We start from the raw sequence: 18,855 nt of genomic DNA on the forward strand, positions 1-18,855 counted from the left end.
GTTTCCCTAGCAAGGTGCCTCCAGCTGTTGAAAAACTACAACTCCCAGCATGCCCGGACAGCCAATGGCTGTCCGGGCATGCTGGGTGTTGTAGTTTTGCAACAGCTGGAGGCACACTGGCTGGGAAACACTGCATTGCAGGCTGGGATACCATAGGGCCAATTTTCCTGCTGTATGGTAAACTTCCAATTTTTACACGTTTTTCAAAAAATAAATTCTTGGTGGGACCTAAATCTGAAAATATTTTAGCATTTTCCTGTATGCATCCTCCTCCCGGCGATCGATATATGAATTCTGTAACCTTGGTTGACCACTTGCTCTGATACTAAATGATTAAATGTAATTTAATTTATTTAATTTTTTTTTAACACTAAAAAATTCAAAAATAAAAACTACAGTATATAAAAAATATTAAAAATATATAAAAAATTAGATATTCAAGCTGTCAACAGTCTTCTCCTAAAAACATAACTAATTATTTTAATATATATATATATATATATATATATATATATATATATATATATATTAATAGTAGAGTTATGTTTTTAGGGGAAGACTGGTGACAGCTAGAATATCTCATTTTATAGTACAGTATATACATATGTGTAAACTATAGTTTGTCCTGTCTGGATATCCTAAAAAAAATAAAAAAAATAAAAAATAAATCTATCTACAAGAGTAGACAACAAATCTCTAAAAGTAAACTAAATAAAGATGGCAATAATCAGAGCGTTGTTTCTGTTCGCTGTAGAATACATATTTTCTAATAGATCAGACAAAAATAAAAAATGGAAATAAAAAATGTTTTTGAAAAAAAAAAAAAAAAATAAGGAAATAAAAATAGCCAAATGAGGCAATATTTCTACTACTAATAAAGATAATAAAAAAATATACAAAATAAAAAAAGTAAATTCAAATTTTTCAGATGTCAGACTTTTACGTTGCATTCATTTATTAAAAAAACAAAACAAAAAAACAGACTAGTGATGGCGGATTATGACCAGGAAATCCATCATGTCTGCCAATTTTTTGTTATTTTTTTTCTATATTTTTTGCATTCTTTTTTATTTTATGTAGTTTTATATCTTCTGCTTTTTCTATTTATTTCCTGCCAATTTTTATTTTATTTTACACACACTTCTCTAACCATTTATATCTTCAGATTTTTGTATCTTTTTGTCTTTTTTTCTTTTCTTATTAAGCTTAGTGTGTTCTCCGTCCTAAGTTTATCCCACTACACAACCACCCTTTAATCATAAAAAAATTATCCTTTCTCGATCTACCCCTTTGCTGTTTTTATGTGATGCCCATTGTCCTTGCCCATTTTACCAATACAGCTCCCCTGACCCCTTGATAAACTCCTGTACTGCCCTATTTAAAAAAAAATACATATATTTGTAATTAAAATGAATTTTTTTTATTAAAATGACTATATTTGCAAATACCTTGCTTTAAATGGGATTAGATTTCTTTTATAGAAATATATGCCTCTGTGTCATCTGCAAAAGACATTTGCTTTCTTTCTCTTTTTAGCTTTTTTCTTGTACTATGATAATTACAAAAAATAAATAAAAAATGCAACAAACAGTTCAGCAGATGAAGAGAAAACGTGTGTAAATGAAGGGTTTGTGCCTCTTACCTGCAGGATGTGGGGCACAGATGTCTCTGCTCCCGGTTCTATGTTGTCCTTGGGGTTAAGATCTTGTTTCTCCTCCTATCTTGCACAGGAAGCTACAGATCTGGGCCATCACATTATATGTTAGATCAACAAGTGCATCGAGTCGAGGAATGGAAATGTACATAACACTACAGCTTGTAGACTGCAACAAACATAGAACAAGAGTTTACAAGGCAAAACAACCTTGAGAAATGTGCGTGTTTGGGCCGCCAAGCAGCATTAGCGGATGACTACAATGAGACTCTCTGCTCCTATGTAGTAAAGCTAGGCAGGATAGTGTGCCAGGTGCCCAAGTTACTGGGCCTTATGGGGGACGCCAACAAGCTATTTTGCCTTGGTTGCACGGACGAGCACACATAGCTATAAAAAGGGGCTTAAAGGGGTACTCCGGTGAAAACCTTTTTTCTTTTAAATCCACTGGTGGCAGAAAGTTAAACATATTTGTAAATTACTTCTATTAAAACAAAAACTTAATCCTTCCAGTACTTATTAGCTGCTGAATGCTACAGAGGAAATTCCTTTCTTTTTGGAACACTGATGACATCACGAGCACAGTGCTCTCTGCTAACATCTTTGTCCATTTTAGCCACCATGCATAGCAGATGCATAGCAGATGTATGCTAAGGGCAGCATGGTGGCTCAGTGGTTAGCACTGCTGCCTTGCAAGGCTGGGGACTTGGGTTCAAATCCCACTAAGGACAACAATAAATAAAGCGTTATTATTATTATTATAATAACGTCAGCAGAGAGCACTGTGCTAGTGATGTGATGAGAGAGCATTCCAAAAGAAAAGAATTCCCTCTGTAGTATTCAGCAGCTAATAAGTACAGGAAGGATTAAGATTCTTTAATAGAAGTAATTTACAAATATGTTTAACTTTCTGCCACCAGTTGATTTTAAAGAAAAAAGGTTTTCACCGGAGTACCCCTTTAAGCCCTTGCCCTTTTACTACACTTCCCCTTTGACAGGCACATAAAAAGTGCACTTGTGTAGTACACATCATGCTAATTTTTTTAAGATAGAATATCCAGCAATAACTACCTATTGTTCCAATTTATTATTCTTTCTGTTCGGTCCTAGTAATTTATATTCTATTGTCATATCCCTTGTCGGCCTGTGTGATTGGATTTACCATTGTCCTCACCTTTTTTATAGCCCCCTATATACCACTATATCTCTTTCATCAATCCCAACACATGCCGTTATTATTATAAATTTGTGGTGTCCCGGCACCGTATTTCATACTGTGCCTTAGTTATTAGTCCCCAAAGTCAGAGTCCCTAGGACTGTCTGGGTTCGCTTCCCTAATTAACCCCTAGTCACCCCTTAGTAACTTGATATTTATAAATATTATCTATGTAAATATATGTATATGGTGTTACTCACTTGTTTTAGTGTCGCAGGACCTGCGGGTCATGTGACACGGTTCAGAACTCTATGGTATGTTGAAGGACCTTAGGTGGTTCTTGAGTCACGTGTTATCCCATAATGCCGTGTAACGGTGAGTGACAGTTGTTTAGGACCAATCCAAAACGGCCAGCCCCTGCCCATATAAGGGAGCTGAGGCCATTAATCGCTCTGCTCTCTTCGCTCTTGGGTTGCTGACACTGGTTGAGGTAGGACCTCCGCAACTTCCAAAGACAAGTTCTAGGCCTAAGCCTTGCGGCCTCAGCCTATGCTAAAGACTCTGAGTTCTTATCATTCCCCGCAAGATCACTGGACCTAAACTTACCCCTAAATCCAGCGGATCTATCTACAAAATCCTCCTAAACTAAAGAGAACTTACAAGGTCCCAACCACCTGTCAATCCCTGCTTCAGCTGTATATAGACTATTATCTGGACTGTTGTTACTGTTGCATGTTACAGAAAATCTTCAGTAAAGTTTCTACAAGTTTTCAGCTAAGCACTGGTGGTGGATAATCCATTATTCTACACTCACCTATCGCTCTTGGGAAGGGTGGCGATAGGCCCAGCACCATTACAGTATTTAACCCTCACCATGGCATCACGAGTGAAAAGGGTTAAAAGCATCCTTTATAATTCAAGAACCGCAACACCCCAACTACCCTATACCCCCACCAAGGTACCACAAATTCGTCTATCACTAACCCACTCTATGTATCCATTCATACATAGAGTCCCAAAAGAGAAGCGGTGATGGACGATGACTCCAAGATGTTCATAGCGCTACTGTAGTGTGAAGACTTCATCACATGAAGGTAAGTAGGACATACTACAGGGTGGGCCATTTCTATGGATACACCTTAATAAAATGGGAATGGTTGGTGATATTAACTTCCTATTTGTGGCACATTAGTATATGTGAGGGGGAAAACTTTTCAAGATGGGTGGTGACCATGTCGGCCATTTTGAAGTTGGCCATTTTGAATCCAACTTTTGTTTTTTCAATAGAAAGCAGGTCATGTGACACATCAAACTTATTGGGAATTTCACAAGAAAAACAATGATTTTAACGTAACTTTATTCTTTCATGAGTTATTTACAAGTTTCTGACCACTTATAAAACGTGTTCAATGTGCTGCCCATTGTGTTGGATTGTCAATGCAACCCTCTTCTCCCACTCTTCACACACTGATAGCAACACCGCAGGAGAAATGCTAGCACAGGCTTCCAGTATCCGTATACACTGCTATATACTACTATATACACCGCAGGAGAAATGCTGGCACAGGCTTCCAGTATCCGTAGTTTCAGGTGCTGCACATCTCGTATCTTCACAGCATAGATAATTGCCTTCAGATAACCCCAAAGATAAAAGTCTAAGGGGGTCAGATCGGGAGACCTTGGGGGCCATTCAACTGGCCCCCGACGACCAATCCACTTTCCAGGAAACTGTTCCTCTAGGAATGCTCAGACCTGACACCCATAATGTGGTGGTCACCATCTTGCTGGAAAAACTCAGGGAACGTGCCAGCTTCAGTGCATAAAGAGGGAAACACATCATCATGTAAAAGAGGGAAACACATCATCATGTAGAAATTTCACATATCCAGTGGCCTTGAGGTTTCCATTGATGAAGAATGGCCCCACTATCTTTGTACCCCATATACCACACCATACCATCAATTTTTGTGTTCCAACAATCTTGGAGGGATCTATCCAATGTGGGTTATGTCACGGATCGGCAGGCTGGAGGTGGATCCTCTGTGTCAGAGAGGGTTTGGCATGGACCGTGTTGGTGGACCGGTTCTAAGTAGCTACTGGTTTTCACCAGAGCCCGCCGCAAAGCGGGATGGTCTTGCAGCGGCGGTAGCAACCAGGTCGTATCCACCGGCAACGGCTCAACCTCTCTGACTGCTGAGATAGGCATGGTACAAGGGATAAGGCAAGAGCAAGGTCGGACGTAGCAGAAGGTCAGGGCAGGCAGCAAGGATCGTAGTCAGGGGCAACGGCAGGAGGTCTGGAACACAGGCTAGGAACACACAAGGGAACGCTTTCACTAGGCACAAGGGCAACAAGATCCGGCAAGGGAGTGCAGGGGAAGTGAGGTATAAGTAGGGAGTGCACAGGTGGAAACTAATCAAGAAGATTGGGCCAGGCACCATCATTGGTGCACTGGCCCTATAAATCTAAGAGAGCTGGCGCGCGCGCGCCCTAGAGAGCGTAGCCGCGCGCGCCAGAGCATGACAGCCGGGGACCGGGACAGGTAAGTGACTTGGGACGCGATTCGCAAGCGGGCGCGTCCCGCTGTGCGAATCGCATCCCCGACGGCCATGTCAGCGCAGCGCTCCCGGTCAGCGGGACCGACCAGGGCGCTGCAGGGAGAGAGACGCCGTGAGCGCTCCGGGGAGGAGCGGGGACCCGGAGCGCTCGGCGTAACAGTACCCCCCCCCCTTGGGTCTCCCCCTCTTCTTGGAGCCTGAGAACCTGAGGATAAGACTTTTGGCCAGGATGTTGTCCTCAGGTTCCCAAGATCTCTCCTCTGAGCACTCGACTACAAAGGGTCCAAGATAACGTGGTCCGAGATAAAACTGGGGACACGGAAGCCGATATACTTGGCGGAGAGCCACACAAAAACAGGAGGAGCTCTTCTCTTTTTTCCGGCAAGCTTCTTCACCCGGGATGAGGCCAGCATGAGGAATTTCAGAGTCTTTTTCCAGATGGTGGCGAAGCCCCGGGAAACCACATCAACAGCGGGCACACAAGAAGGCGTGGGGGTGGGGAGGGAGGGAAGAGGGTCAAGCCCGGCACGGGGCAGAGTGTCAACAGGACGGGAGCCGTGAGGAGGAGACACAGCATAGTCCAGACAGGCCTTGGGGAGGCCAGGTAAAGGGGGAGACACAGAGGCTTGACTGACGGGACTGGGAGCAGACGTGAGGCACTTTCTGTGGCAAGAAGCACCCCAGCTCCCGATCTCCCCGGTGGTCCAGACAAGGGCAGAGGATGGGGGTTGGAGCCATGGCAGACCGAGGAGGACTTCAGAGGAGCATTTGGGCAAAACAAAAAGTTCCATGCTCAAGAGCAGGGGTTCTGTGCGGTAACGCACAGTGCAGTATAGAAGTAAATCTTCTTTCTTCCTGCGGCGAGTCCTCTCTTCAGGGGTCAGGCGGGACCGATCCACTTGCATAGCCTCCTCGGCGGGAGGCACAGGGGTGGATTGCAAAGGATACTGTGAGAGAGGTGCTCCGGGCGGTGTGGCACATGGCAGGGCCTTCCCAGGCAGGAGACCACGGCAGAGTCTAGAGTCCCCATCAAATTTGTCCGGCAGGGACAAGCAGGGGTTAGGAGCGGCCGGTCGCTGCGGAGGAGTTGCAGGAGCTGGCGGAGGAGATGGTTGTTGCAGTTGCAGCTGCTGTGTCTGTGACTGAAGTTGCTGTATCTGCGGCAGCAGCTGCTGTATCTGTGACTGAAGTTGCTGTGTCACGGTGGTCAAGTATGCCAGCTGGTGATTTCGTTGGGTGATCATTAGGGATTGCTGGGCAATCACCGTGGAAATGTCGGCAAGACTTGACAGCGGCACCTCAGCGGAATCCATGGCTGGATCTACTGTCACGGATCGGCAGGCTGGAGGTGGATCCTCTGTGTTAGAGAGGGTTTGGCATGGACCGTGTTGGTGGACCGGTTCTAAGTAGCTACTGGTTTTCACCAGAGCCCGCCGCAAAGCGGGATGGTCTTGCAGCGGCGGTAGCAACCAGGTCGTATCCACCGGCAACGGCTCAACCTCTCTGACTGCTGAGATAGGCATGGTACAAGGGATAAGGCAAGAGCAAGGTCGGACGTAGCAGAAGGTCAGGGCAGGCAGCAAGGATCGTAGTCAGGGGCAACGGCAGGAGGTCTGGAACACAGGCTAGGAACACACAAGGGAACGCTTTCACTAGGCACAAGGGCAACAAGATCCGGCAAGGGAGTGCAGGGGAAGTGAGGTATAAGTAGGGAGTGCACAGGTGGAAACTAATCAAGAAGATTGGGCCAGGCACCATCATTGGTGCACTGGCCCTATAAATCTCAGAGAGCTGGCGCGCGCGCGCGCACCCTAGAGAGCGTAGCCGCGCGCGCCAGAGCATGACAGCCGGGGACCGGGACAGGTAAGTGACTTGGAATCACTACAATGTGAGCGGGCTCAGCCACATCAATTAGAAAAGGGGTGCTGCTATACGTATCAATGTAATACAGTATCCAGAAAGAAAAAGAAACACGCGAAACAGCGCACACCCATAAATATCAAAAAAAGGTACTCTTTATTAATACATGAATCAAAAAGACAGACAAGGTTCTTAAAAACATTTAAAACAGGCCTAAAGCAGCCAAAGCACAAAACAGGGTGAGCTCCCTCAACAAAGGGATCCCCGCCCAGGGCACATGCCTATTACAGTACATCAATATCGTCCCTATGTCATACAAATAAGCTACCGCATAACACTAAATTCATCACAACAGCCCATATACAACCTGTATTCTCATGTAGCAAGTAGTGGTGAAGTGACACAGGACGGTTAGTGGAGGTGTTACCAGGCAAGTGTCCCCCTAAAGACCCCACGCGTTCCGTTGCCCGTCGGCAACTTCCTCAGGGGTGTTGTGCTTCTATTTCCTTACATCTGTCTTATATATATTACATAATCAACTTAATTGCAAAGGTCTGTTTGACCAGAAGGAGATACCTGTGAGTCTCTGTGGTTTCATGTCCGAACGCTGCCGCTCGATTCTACTTCCGGGTCTCCTACCCGAGCGCTGTCGCTCGCTTGAACTTCCGGATCACACCCGTAGCTTCACATATCAACCACGCATGCACCCTCCATACTGCAGACTTCCGGATCACATCCGTAGTTCCGAGACATCATCCACGCATGCGCGCTGCATACTGCAAATTTCATTGCTTGCGCTTGCGCAGTGCGCTCCAGAATACACTCCGTCATTCATTCATTCTTGGGCTACATCCTGACATACCCCTATGTGTATCACTTGTAGCTGTGCACTCTACCACTATGGTCACAGGCTAATTCATCCATCCCCCTCACTATGAACCATAGTCTTTCAAATAGTGGTCCCTCAATACTATGTATTTCAATAAACCGATCTTATATTATGGACAAAAAATATATATATACACACATAGAAGATTTTATAGACAAATTTAAGATCATTATCCTAAGCTAGTAAAATATATATACAGAATCGATAGCATACCATATGAACTCTGTGTGATGCAGCCAATATTTAACATACAAGTTCAGACCCTATATAGAGAGGGCCGGCTAATACCCCACACATCAGTATGAGACATGGTTATTATTATTGATATCCAGCATACAAGGGTAGCAACCCACGTGAGCACACCCATAAACATAACCATGGGCGTATATATAGAATATTTTATCACCTAATCTACCTATGTGCACATCAGAACACACCTGCATATATCTAAAGAAAAAAATATATAAAAATATAATTAATGAATAATAATAGTAAAATAAAATATATTATAATGATGATAAATAGCAATATATATATAATCCATATCCCTAAATAAATTCATACACTATTCCCTAGAAAAATTCATCATAATACATCCAAGTGATTATGACTCCCAGTGAGTATAAATTAACATAGATACAAAATACAAAAATTACATATAGTGTTAAAAAGCAATAAAAATAATAATAATAGTATAGTGTTAAAAAGCAATGAAAATAGTAGTAAATATCAACTAGAACAATCAATATTATAATCATAAACAATTTTTGTGCCATTATTATTATGTATCATCCATAGAAACCATTTGTTTGTTATTTCCAATGTTGCCATACTCAATACAGGCATAACCATAGTGAAAAGTACGCGCTAAAGAGCCCATAAAATGGGGCCCAGTGCCTTTTTATAACCCAGATGAGGTACCTATTTTCTCTCATATAGTACAATAGAGTACATGGTTAGGCCAAGGGGTGCGCTCCCCTTGGCCTAACCATGTACTCTATTGTACTATATGAGAGAAAATAGGTACCTCATCTGGGTTATAAAAAGGCACTGGGCCCCATTTTATGGGCTCTTTAGCGCGTACTTTTCACTATGGTTATGCCTGTATTGAGTATGGCAACATTGGAAATAACAAACAAATGGTTTCTATGGATGATACATAATAATAATGGCACAAAAATTGTTTATGATTATAATATTGATTGTTCTAGTTGATATTTACTACTATTTTCATTGCTTTTTAACACTATACTATTATTATTATTTTTATTGCTTTTTAACACTATATGTAATTTTTGTATTTTGTATCTATGTTAATTTATACTCACTGGGAGTCATAATCACTTGGATGTATTATGATGAATTTTTCTAGGGAATAGTGTATGAATTTATTTAGGGATATGGATTATATATATATTGCTATTTATCATCATTATAATATATTTTATTTTACTATTATTATTCATTAATTATATTTTTATATATTTTTTTCTTTAGATATATGCAGGTGTGTTCTGATGTGCACATAGGTAGATTAGGTGATAAAATATTCTATATATACGCCCATGGTTATGTTTATGGGTGTGCTCACGTGGGTTGCTACCCTTGTATGCTGGATATCAATAATAATAACCATGTCTCATACTGATGTGTGGGGTATTAGCCGGCCCTCTCTATATAGGGTCTGAACTTGTATGTTAAATATTGGCTGCATCACACAGAGTTCATATGGTATGCTATCGATTCTGTATATATATTTTACTAGCTTAGGATAATGATCTTAAATTTGTCTATAAAATCTTCTATGTGTGTATATATATATTTTTTGTCCATAATATAAGATCGGTTTATTGAAATACATAGTATTGAGGGACCACTATTTGAAAGACTATGGTTCATAGTGAGGGGGATGGATGAATTAGCCTGTGACCATAGTGGTAGAGTGCACAGCTACAAGTGATACACATAGGGGTATGTCAGGATGTAGCCCAAGAATGAATGAATGACGGAGTGTATTCTGGAGCGCACTGCGCAAGCGCAAGCAATGAAATTTGCAGTATGCAGCGCGCATGCGTGGATGATGTCTCGGAACTACGGATGTGATCCGGAAGTCTGCAGTATGGAGGGTGCATGCGTGGTTGATATGTGAAGCTACGGGTGTGATCCGGAAGTTCAAGCGAGCGACAGCGCTCGGGTAGGAAACCCGGAAGTAGAATCGAGCGGCAGCGTTCGGACATGAAACCACAGAGACTCACAGGTATCTCCTTCTGGTCAAACAGACCTTTGCAATTAAGTTGATTATGTAATATATATAAGACAGATGTAAGGAAATAGAAGCACAACACCCCTGAGGAAGTTGCCGACGGGCAACGGAACGCGTGGGGTCTTTAGGGGGGCACTTGCCTGGTAACACCTCCACTAACCGTCCTGTGTCACTTCACCACTACTTGCTACATGAGAATACAGGTTGTATATGGGCTGTTGTGATGAATTTAGTGTTATGCGGTAGCTTATTTGTATGACATAGGGACGATATTGATGTACTGTAATAGGCATGTGCCCTGGGCGGGGATCCCTTTGTTGAGGGAGCTCACCCTGTTTTGTGCTTTGGCTGCTTTAGGCCTGTTTTAAATGTTTTTAAGAACCTTGTCTGTCTTTTTGATTCATGTATTAATAAAGAGTACCTTTTTTTGATATTTATGGGTGTGCGCTGTTTTGTGTGTTTCTTTTTCTTTCTAGGTAAGTGACTTGGGACGCGATTCGCAAGCGGGCGCGTCCCGCTGTGCGAATCGCATCCACGACGGCCATGTCAGTGCAGCGCTCCCGGTCAGCGGGACCGACCGGGGCGCTGCAGGGAGAGAGACGCCGTGAGCGCTCCGGGGAGGAGCGGGGACCCGGAGCGCTCGGCGTAACAGGTTAGTGTCAGACCAATAGCGGTGGTTTTGTTTGTTAACTTCACCATTCACATAAAAGTTTGCCTCATCACTGAACAAAATCTTCTGCGTAAACTGAGGGTCCTGTTCACATTTTTGTTTTGCCCATTCTGCAGCACCTGAAACTACGGATACTGGAAGCCTGTGCTAGCATTTCTCCTGCGGTGTTGCTATCAGTGTGTAAAGAGTGGGAGAAGAGGGTTGCATTGACAATCCAACACAATGGGCAGCACATTGAACACATTTTATAAGTGGTTAAAAACTTGTAAATAACTCATGAAAGAATAAAGTTACGTTAAAACCAAGCACCTCATTGTTTTTTTTGTAAAATTCCCAATAAGTTTGATGTGTCACATGACCTATTGAAAAAACAAAAGTTGGATTCAAAATGGTCGACTTCAAAATGTCCACCATGGTCACCACCCATCTTTAAAAGTTTCCCCCCTCACATATACTAATGTGCCACAAACAGGAAATTAATATCACCAACCATTCCCATTTTATTAAGGTGTACCCATATAAATGGCCCACCCTGTAGACATAAAGGAGGAAAAAATTAAGTTAAAATTATTTAAAACCTAAGATTAAAATCAAGGGTTAAAACCAAAAACCGAGCGAGTTCACATGAAAGATTGCGGAAGGGACTCCTAAACAAATTCATAAGAATGGCACATAGCCTCATTATGACCATAAGGGGTCATGGTTCCCAACTTAAAAATCCAGCGCGTTTCACACTGAGCAAGAAGTCTGGGCCAATTATCTTTCCTAGGTCCAACGGGAACATGATCTATTCATCGGAAGTGGAGAAGGGAAGCGTCACATTGATGTTTAAGTTTAAAATGGCGAGAAATGGTTTTCAGTCCCTGTATGTCTGTTGCATTAGCCCCTCCCTGTATGTTCCGAACAAGTCCCGAACGAGTTCCCGGACACGTCGTTTTAGTTCCCGCGCTGTCATCCCTATATAGGTTAAATCCCAGGGACAAGTGGCAGCATAAATGACTCCTTGTGTAGAGCAATTAATGGTACATCTGATTTCATAGCTCCTTGACTTGGATGCATCAAAGTAGACGGTAGTCTTGTCCATATTACAACATGCCATTGTACCAGCAGTGGTGAAGTGGATCCGCTGAACCTGTGTGGATGATGCCATGGGCCGTACCAGGGAGCAGAGTCTAAGGTGCCGCTGGATTTCACCAGAGCCTGCCGAAAAGTGGATGGACTTGCAGCAGCAGGCGGCACCCCGGTCGCTACCCCTGATACGACTCGTCCACACAGCCTGCCGAGGTGTAACATGGCACAGGGAGGATGAGGCAAATTCGTAGTCTGGGACAGGCTGAAAGGTCTTTGTGGTGTCCCGGTACCGCATTTCAAACGTTACCTTGTGGTGAGGTCCCCAAAGACAGAGTCCCTAGGAACAGTGGGGGTTCTCTACCTTAGCTAGCCCCTCATCATCCCTTAGTTAGTTAATATGTATGTAAATAAACATGTAAATATGGCTATTAAAGATTCCGACCTTGTTCGCGTCGCAGGACCTGCGGGTCATGTGATTTCGTTCAGAACTCTATGGTTTGCTGAAGGACCTTTTGGTGGTTCTCGTGTCACGTGTTCACCCACAATGCAATGTACAATGAGTGACAGTTGTTATGGACCAATCCAAATCGGCCAGCCCCTGCCCATATAAGGGAGCGGCCGCCATTATTCTCTCTCTTGGGTTGCTGACTCTGGATGAGGTAGGACCTCCGCAACTTACAAAGACAAGAACTAGGCCCAAAGCCTTGCGGCCGCGGCCTATGCTAGAGGCTATTAGATTTTACAATTCCCCGTTATCTCTGCAAGATCACTGAACCTAAACGCACCCCTAAATCCAGCGGATCTATGCTACAGAATCTATGAGAAGCTACATTGAGCTTATCTGATCACAACCAACTGTCAATCGCTGCCCAGTTATAAATGGACTTTGTTATCTGGATTGTTATTGATATTGCCCGCTTCAGAAATTCTTCAGTAAAAGTTCCTGCAAGTTTTAAGTTCAACAGTGGTTGTGGACAATCTAATTATTACGCACACACCTGGTGATAGGCCCAGCAACATTACAGAATTTAACCCTCACCCTGGCGTCACGAGTGACAAGGGTTAACAGCGCCCTTTCAGTATCTAGAACAGCAACATCCCAACTACCCTACACCCCACAAGGCTTTTCCCCACAGTTCCTCACCACATCTTTTCTCTGCTCCCATGTGGTTATTGTTTAAAACCACGAACCTCTAGCGTCCTGTTGCCATGGACCTGCACCCGGATCTCCTCCCTCACCGTTGCGTCACGCACCGGTGGGAGGAGTCAGATTGGGGACGGGCTATGGGTTTCTTGTTGGCGGTGTTCTGCTCCTCCTCCCCCCTTGTGGCGTATGGTTATGCCACTGGTGGGAGGGACCGGAGCTCCAGTGATTACTCCCACACTGACCTGTTAATAGTGAGCGGTGAGTCAATATGACGCCCTTTCCGGTCCAGACATCATATGACCCATACTGACGTTTAGGACACTGATCAGCTGACTGTAGTATTGGACTTGTTTGGCCATCTAGACATATATATATTTATTTATATAGGAGGGTTTTTGAGATTATGACCACGCCCCAGAGCAAAACGTTGGGTATTGGAGGCCTGCACGCTGCACTTTGTTGTCACCATTTGGTAACTACTGTGTTATATATTTATATTTTTGTACTTCTCTCCCCTTAGTGTCGGTTGGTTTATATACCACCTGGATGCACTTTATTATTGCTGCTGCTATGTTATTAGTACTCCTTACAAGGGATTACAAGATTGTGTCTGGCATGCCTTCATTGTATGCATAGCATGCCGTTTAGTTATGTGCAGAGCCCCATCTTTGTCAGATTCCACCAACAGCACTTTACATTTTATGTGATTTTACCTTTGTTTTTTGGGTATTGTTTTTCCATTTATGCTAATAAAGTATTGTTTTATGTTTGATCTCTGTATGCTATTTTTTCTTTTGTGATTTTATTAATCCGGTTTCCAAGTCTTGTGAACCGACCACTTGACGGGGTCCCCCGCTTGAAAAAGTAAAATTTTTGCTTTTCCACTTGTGTCTTTTTAGAATAAGGGTACTGTATCTTTAAGGTCTGCACACTTTATCTTTGCCGCAACAGCAATACTGCCATAGGATTATAATGGTGACTTCACACAGGTCAACTTTATCTTTATCTGAGGTAACTTCATCTTGCAATTCGCAGTGCGATGCTTAATCCTCCACCATCCGCAGGAGAAGGATTATTCCCACTTGCTTAGCTTTTTCTTCCAAGAGCGAGGGCGGCCGAGCCTTTCATTATCTGCTGGTTCCAGGGCAGCCGGTCCTTCTCTATCCACTATCTATTTCCGGACTGCCATTAATTTAGTCTACACTATTCTAGGAATGGTTCCTAAACTCTCACAGTCCATTGCAGACCTTCTTCCTATCAGCTTCTTTTTGGTATTGCCGCTCTCTTTTGGTTTTCTGAGTTTCTTCTTTTAATTTGTCCCTGAAATCTCACGGTCGCTTCTTTAATACGCCACTGTTTGGTTTCACTCAGCTTTCGGTCACTTACTTCTACCCTCAGCAAACCACAGGTTCCTTAGTGGCTGGATACGGGCTTACTATGCTCAACACCACGAGCAGGCTCCTCTTACACCTCATGCTGTTCTACCACACACTCTCCAAACTGACATCAAAATGCTGCCCTATATAGACCCCTCTCTGCCCCCTTCAACCAGGATTGTGGAGCAGCACACTAGAGCCCTGCGCGGGACTGTTCTCTTAATCCTGCTCCTGCTGGATTTTTGACAATTACCGCCCGTTCCTGCAAGGTGTGTGTCCAGTCACACCCGCTCCCACAAACATTTTGTTACAAATTTTATAGATAGCCCCCCTTGTGCAATTTCATCACCCCCTTGTGCAATTTAATTACCCCCTTGAGCCATTTCATCACCCCCTTGAGCCATTTAATTACCCCCTGGAGCCATTTCATCACCCCCTTGTGCCATTTCATCTCCTCCTTGTGTCATTTCATCACCTCCTTGTGTCATTTCATCACCCCCTTGTGCCATTTCATCACCTCCTTGTGTCATTTCATCACCCCCTTGTGTCATTTCATCATCCCCTTGTGCCATTTCATCACCCCATTGTGCCATTTTATCATCCCCTTGTGCCATTTTATCACCCCCTTGTGTCATTTCGTCACTCCCTTGTGTCATTTCATCACTCCCTTGTACCATTTCATCAGCCCCTTGTGTAATTTCATCAGCCCCTTGTGCCATTTCATCAGCCTCTTGTGTCATTTCATCAGCCCCTTGTACCATTTCATCAGCCCCTTGTGTCATTTCATCAGCCCCTTTTACCATTTCATCAGCCCCTTGTACCATTTCATCAGCCCCTTGTACCATTTCATCAGCCCCTTGTGTCATTTCATCAGCCCCTTGTACCATTTCATCAGCCCCTTGTGTCATTTCATCAGCCCCTTGTACCATTTCATCAGCCCCCTGTACCATTTCATCAGCCCCTTGTACCATTTCATCAGCCCCTCGTACCATTTCATCAGCCCCTTGTGTCATTTCATCAGCCCCTTGTGCCATTTCATCAGCCTCTTGTGTCATTTCATCAGCCCCTTGTACCATTTCATCAGCCCCTTGTGTCATTTCATCAGCCCCTTTTACCATTTCATCAGCCCCTTGTACCATTTCATCAGCCCCTTGTACCATTTCATCAGCCCCTTGTGTCATTTCATCAGCCCCTTGTACCATTTCATCAGCCCCTTGTGTCATTTCATCAGCCCCTTGTACCATTTCATCAGCCCCCTGTACCATTTCATCAGCCCCTTGTACCATTTCATCAGCCCCTCGTACCATTTCATCAGCCCCTTGTGTCATTTCATCAGCCCCTTGTGTCATTTCATCAGCCCCTTGTGTCATTTCATCAGCCCCTTGTACCATTTCATCAGCCCCTTGTACCATTTCATCAGCCCCTTGTGTCATTTCATCAGCCCCTTGTGTCATTTCATCAGCCCCTTGTACCATTTCATCAGCCCCTTGTACCATTTCATCAGCCCCTTGTGTCATTTCATCAGCCCCTTGTGTCATTTCATCAGCCCCTGGCATTTCAGAGGTTTGTGGGACTGTGCAGGATTTTGCGGGACCTACTGCATGCTCTGTGACTGCCCGTACGTCATGAAAAGTACTATAATTGTGCAACATTGGTAAAGTTCTGGTACTGGAGATATGTATCCGACGATTCAGACAGAGTGTTAGAAACCTACATAGTGGGACACTGCAAGCTTGCCCAGCAACATGATGGCTCTCTTTATCATCTCTCTATCTGTATTTCCTATGTTTCTATCCTATATCAGGATGGTTTTCTCATCTATCCAACTCTGACCTCTATGCAAAAGGCAATTGGGGGAGATTTATCAAGACCAGTGCAAAGGAAAAGTTGCCCAGTTGCCCATAGCAACCAATCAAATCGTTTCTTTCATTTTGCAGAGACCTTGTTAAAAATGAAAGAAGCAAGCTGATTGGTTGCTATGGGAAACTGGGCAACTTTTCCTCTGGTAATGTTGTATCTTATGTACTTTAGTGACATCTACTGGTGCAACTGTGTAATGGCAGAGAAGCTTTATAAAAGGGGGAGGTTCCTGCCACCAATGAGGATGAGGATCCCGGGTGTGTTGGAGTCTGCATAGCCTTATCTCGCATGGTTCTACATCCAGCAATGAGTTCTAAATACCAAGGTCTCCAGTCCTATCCAAGGTGTTACCTAAATAAAAAACATATTTCAGAATATAGAATACATATACCAGTCAAGAGAACTGAGAACTGCAATCCAGGATCTGAAACGTGTTCTAAGAAGGCCTGGTCAAGGGAGTATTGTGGTGCCACAGGGGTGTTAGTAGAAACACCTGATCACTTTGTGACGCCAGGGCACTGTTATCCTATAAACGGTCTGAGGTTGGAGACAGCTTCTCCTGGGCCAGACACGGGGAGTAAATGAACAGGTTACGGATTACTGTCTTTACTGAGCTGGTACTGATGATATTACACAGACAGCTGGTTTTGGGTAAGAGAGTGCAGTGTAACCCCTTGGGAGCCCTGTTGCCTTGCTGGGACTTGTGGTGCTTTCACCAAACGGATTAATACTGACGTGAGATGGAAAGATGAAGTCTGGTAAGTAGGGTCCTGTCAAGGCACCAAAGCCTTCTCCGCAGGGGCATGAATGTCCACCGTGCGAGTGATCCTTGTAGAATGAACAGAGAGAGAGAGCAGATTTGCGCTAGGCCTCTCCTCAGGGCACACGACACACACACCTGAACCTCACTGTGGCTCAGACTAAACTGAGGCAACTCCCCCATGACACTACATAGGGGAGACTTTAGGGGTTCCCATTGGCAGGCAGAGTCACATGAGGTTAACTGCTTAAAGGGGTACTCCGCCCCTGGCATCTTATCCCCTATCCAAAGGATAGGGGATAAGATGTCTGATCGCCGCGGTCCCGCTGCTGGGGACCCCAGGGATTGCTGCTGCAGCACCCCTCTATCATTACCGCGCAGAGCGAGTTCGCTCTGTGCGTAATGACGGGCGATACAGGGGCCAGAGCAGCGTGACATCATGGCTCTGCCCCTCATGACATCATGGCCCGTCCCCTTAATGCAAGTCTATGACAGGGGGCGTGATGACCGCCACGCCCCCTCCCATAGACTTGTATTGACGTGGGCGGGCCGTGACATCACGAGGGGCGGAGCCGTGACGTAACGATGCTCCGGCCCCTGTATTGCCCGTCATTATAGCGGGGTGCTGCAGCAGCAATCCCTGGGGTCCCCAGCAGCGGGACCCCGGCGATCTGACATCTTATCCCCTATCCTTTGGATAGGGGATAAGATGTCTAGGGGCAGAGTACCCCTTTAAGGGTACAGTAACACATTAGTAACATATATGCAGATAACAGTAATATAATTAATTTAGAAAAATATATTATTTGGCAATAGAATATATTAAATAAAATTACTTCTATTTAAAAATATTAATCCTTACAGTACTTATCAGCTGCTGTATGCTCCACAGGAAGTTGTTTTTCTTTCTTGAGTTCTTTCCTGTCTGACCACAGTGCTCTCTGCTGACACCTCTGTCCATGTCAGGAACTGTCCAGAGCAGGAGAGGTTTGCTATGGGGATTAACTTCTACTCTGGACAGTTCCTGACACGGACAGAGGTGTCAGCCCTCTAGGAAAATTTGGACAATACTAAAGAAATATATTTGATCTTTTTTTTTCTGTTTTTAATCTTTTTACGCTTTTGTTTTGCTAGTTTGAAACATAATACACATTCACATGACCATAAACTCAAAATCTAGGACTGTGAGAAGATGACCCCTTTAAGTTCTCTTTTCCTATAGAAAAGTGGGGCCCTGTGCAGGATAACTGTGAGGGATGGGGCCAATATACTTTATATAAAAAATATTAATCCTTCCAGTACTTATCAGCTGCTGTATGCTCCCGAGGAATTTTTTTTTCTGTTTGACCACAGTGCTCTCTCTCCGGTGCAAGAGAGGTTCGCTATGGGGATTTGCTCCTACTCTGGACAGTTCCTGACACGGACAGAGCTGTCAGCAGAGAGCACTGCGGTCAGACTGGAAAGTACTACACAACTTCCTGTGGCGCATACAGCAGCTGATAAGTACTGTAAGGATTAAGATTTTTACATAGAAGTCATTTAGAAATCTGTTTAACTTTTCCGGCACCAGTATAAAAAAAAAAAAAAAATATTG

At 44.0% G+C, this 18,855-nt stretch overlaps 1 protein-coding gene across 6 annotated transcripts in view; it reads right to left on the bottom strand.

Annotated features, from left to right (window-relative positions):
- The window catches only part of CD4 (CD4 molecule), an 86,536-nt gene extending 68,326 nt beyond the window's left edge, over positions 1-18,210 (bottom strand). The window contains exons 1-2 of one of the 6 annotated variants that reach the window (XM_056529894.1): positions 18,124-18,210; positions 1,643-1,742 (exon numbers count right to left, since the gene is read on the bottom strand). The gene's annotated coding sequence lies outside the window, so the exon portion shown is untranslated. Of the gene's footprint in view, positions 1-1,642; positions 1,824-12,425; positions 12,493-12,560; positions 12,576-16,239; positions 16,317-16,355; positions 16,506-18,123 lie in introns of those variants that run through there. The other 5 variants (XM_056529893.1, XM_056529892.1, XM_056529891.1 and 2 more) reach the window with 5 other exon arrangements.
- Positions 18,211-18,855: the final 645 nt, after the last annotated feature.

Source organism: Hyla sarda, chromosome 7 (genome assembly GCF_029499605.1).
Source record: "Hyla sarda isolate aHylSar1 chromosome 7, aHylSar1.hap1, whole genome shotgun sequence".
In the NCBI taxonomy this organism is placed as follows: Eukaryota; Metazoa; Chordata; class Amphibia; order Anura; family Hylidae; genus Hyla; species Hyla sarda.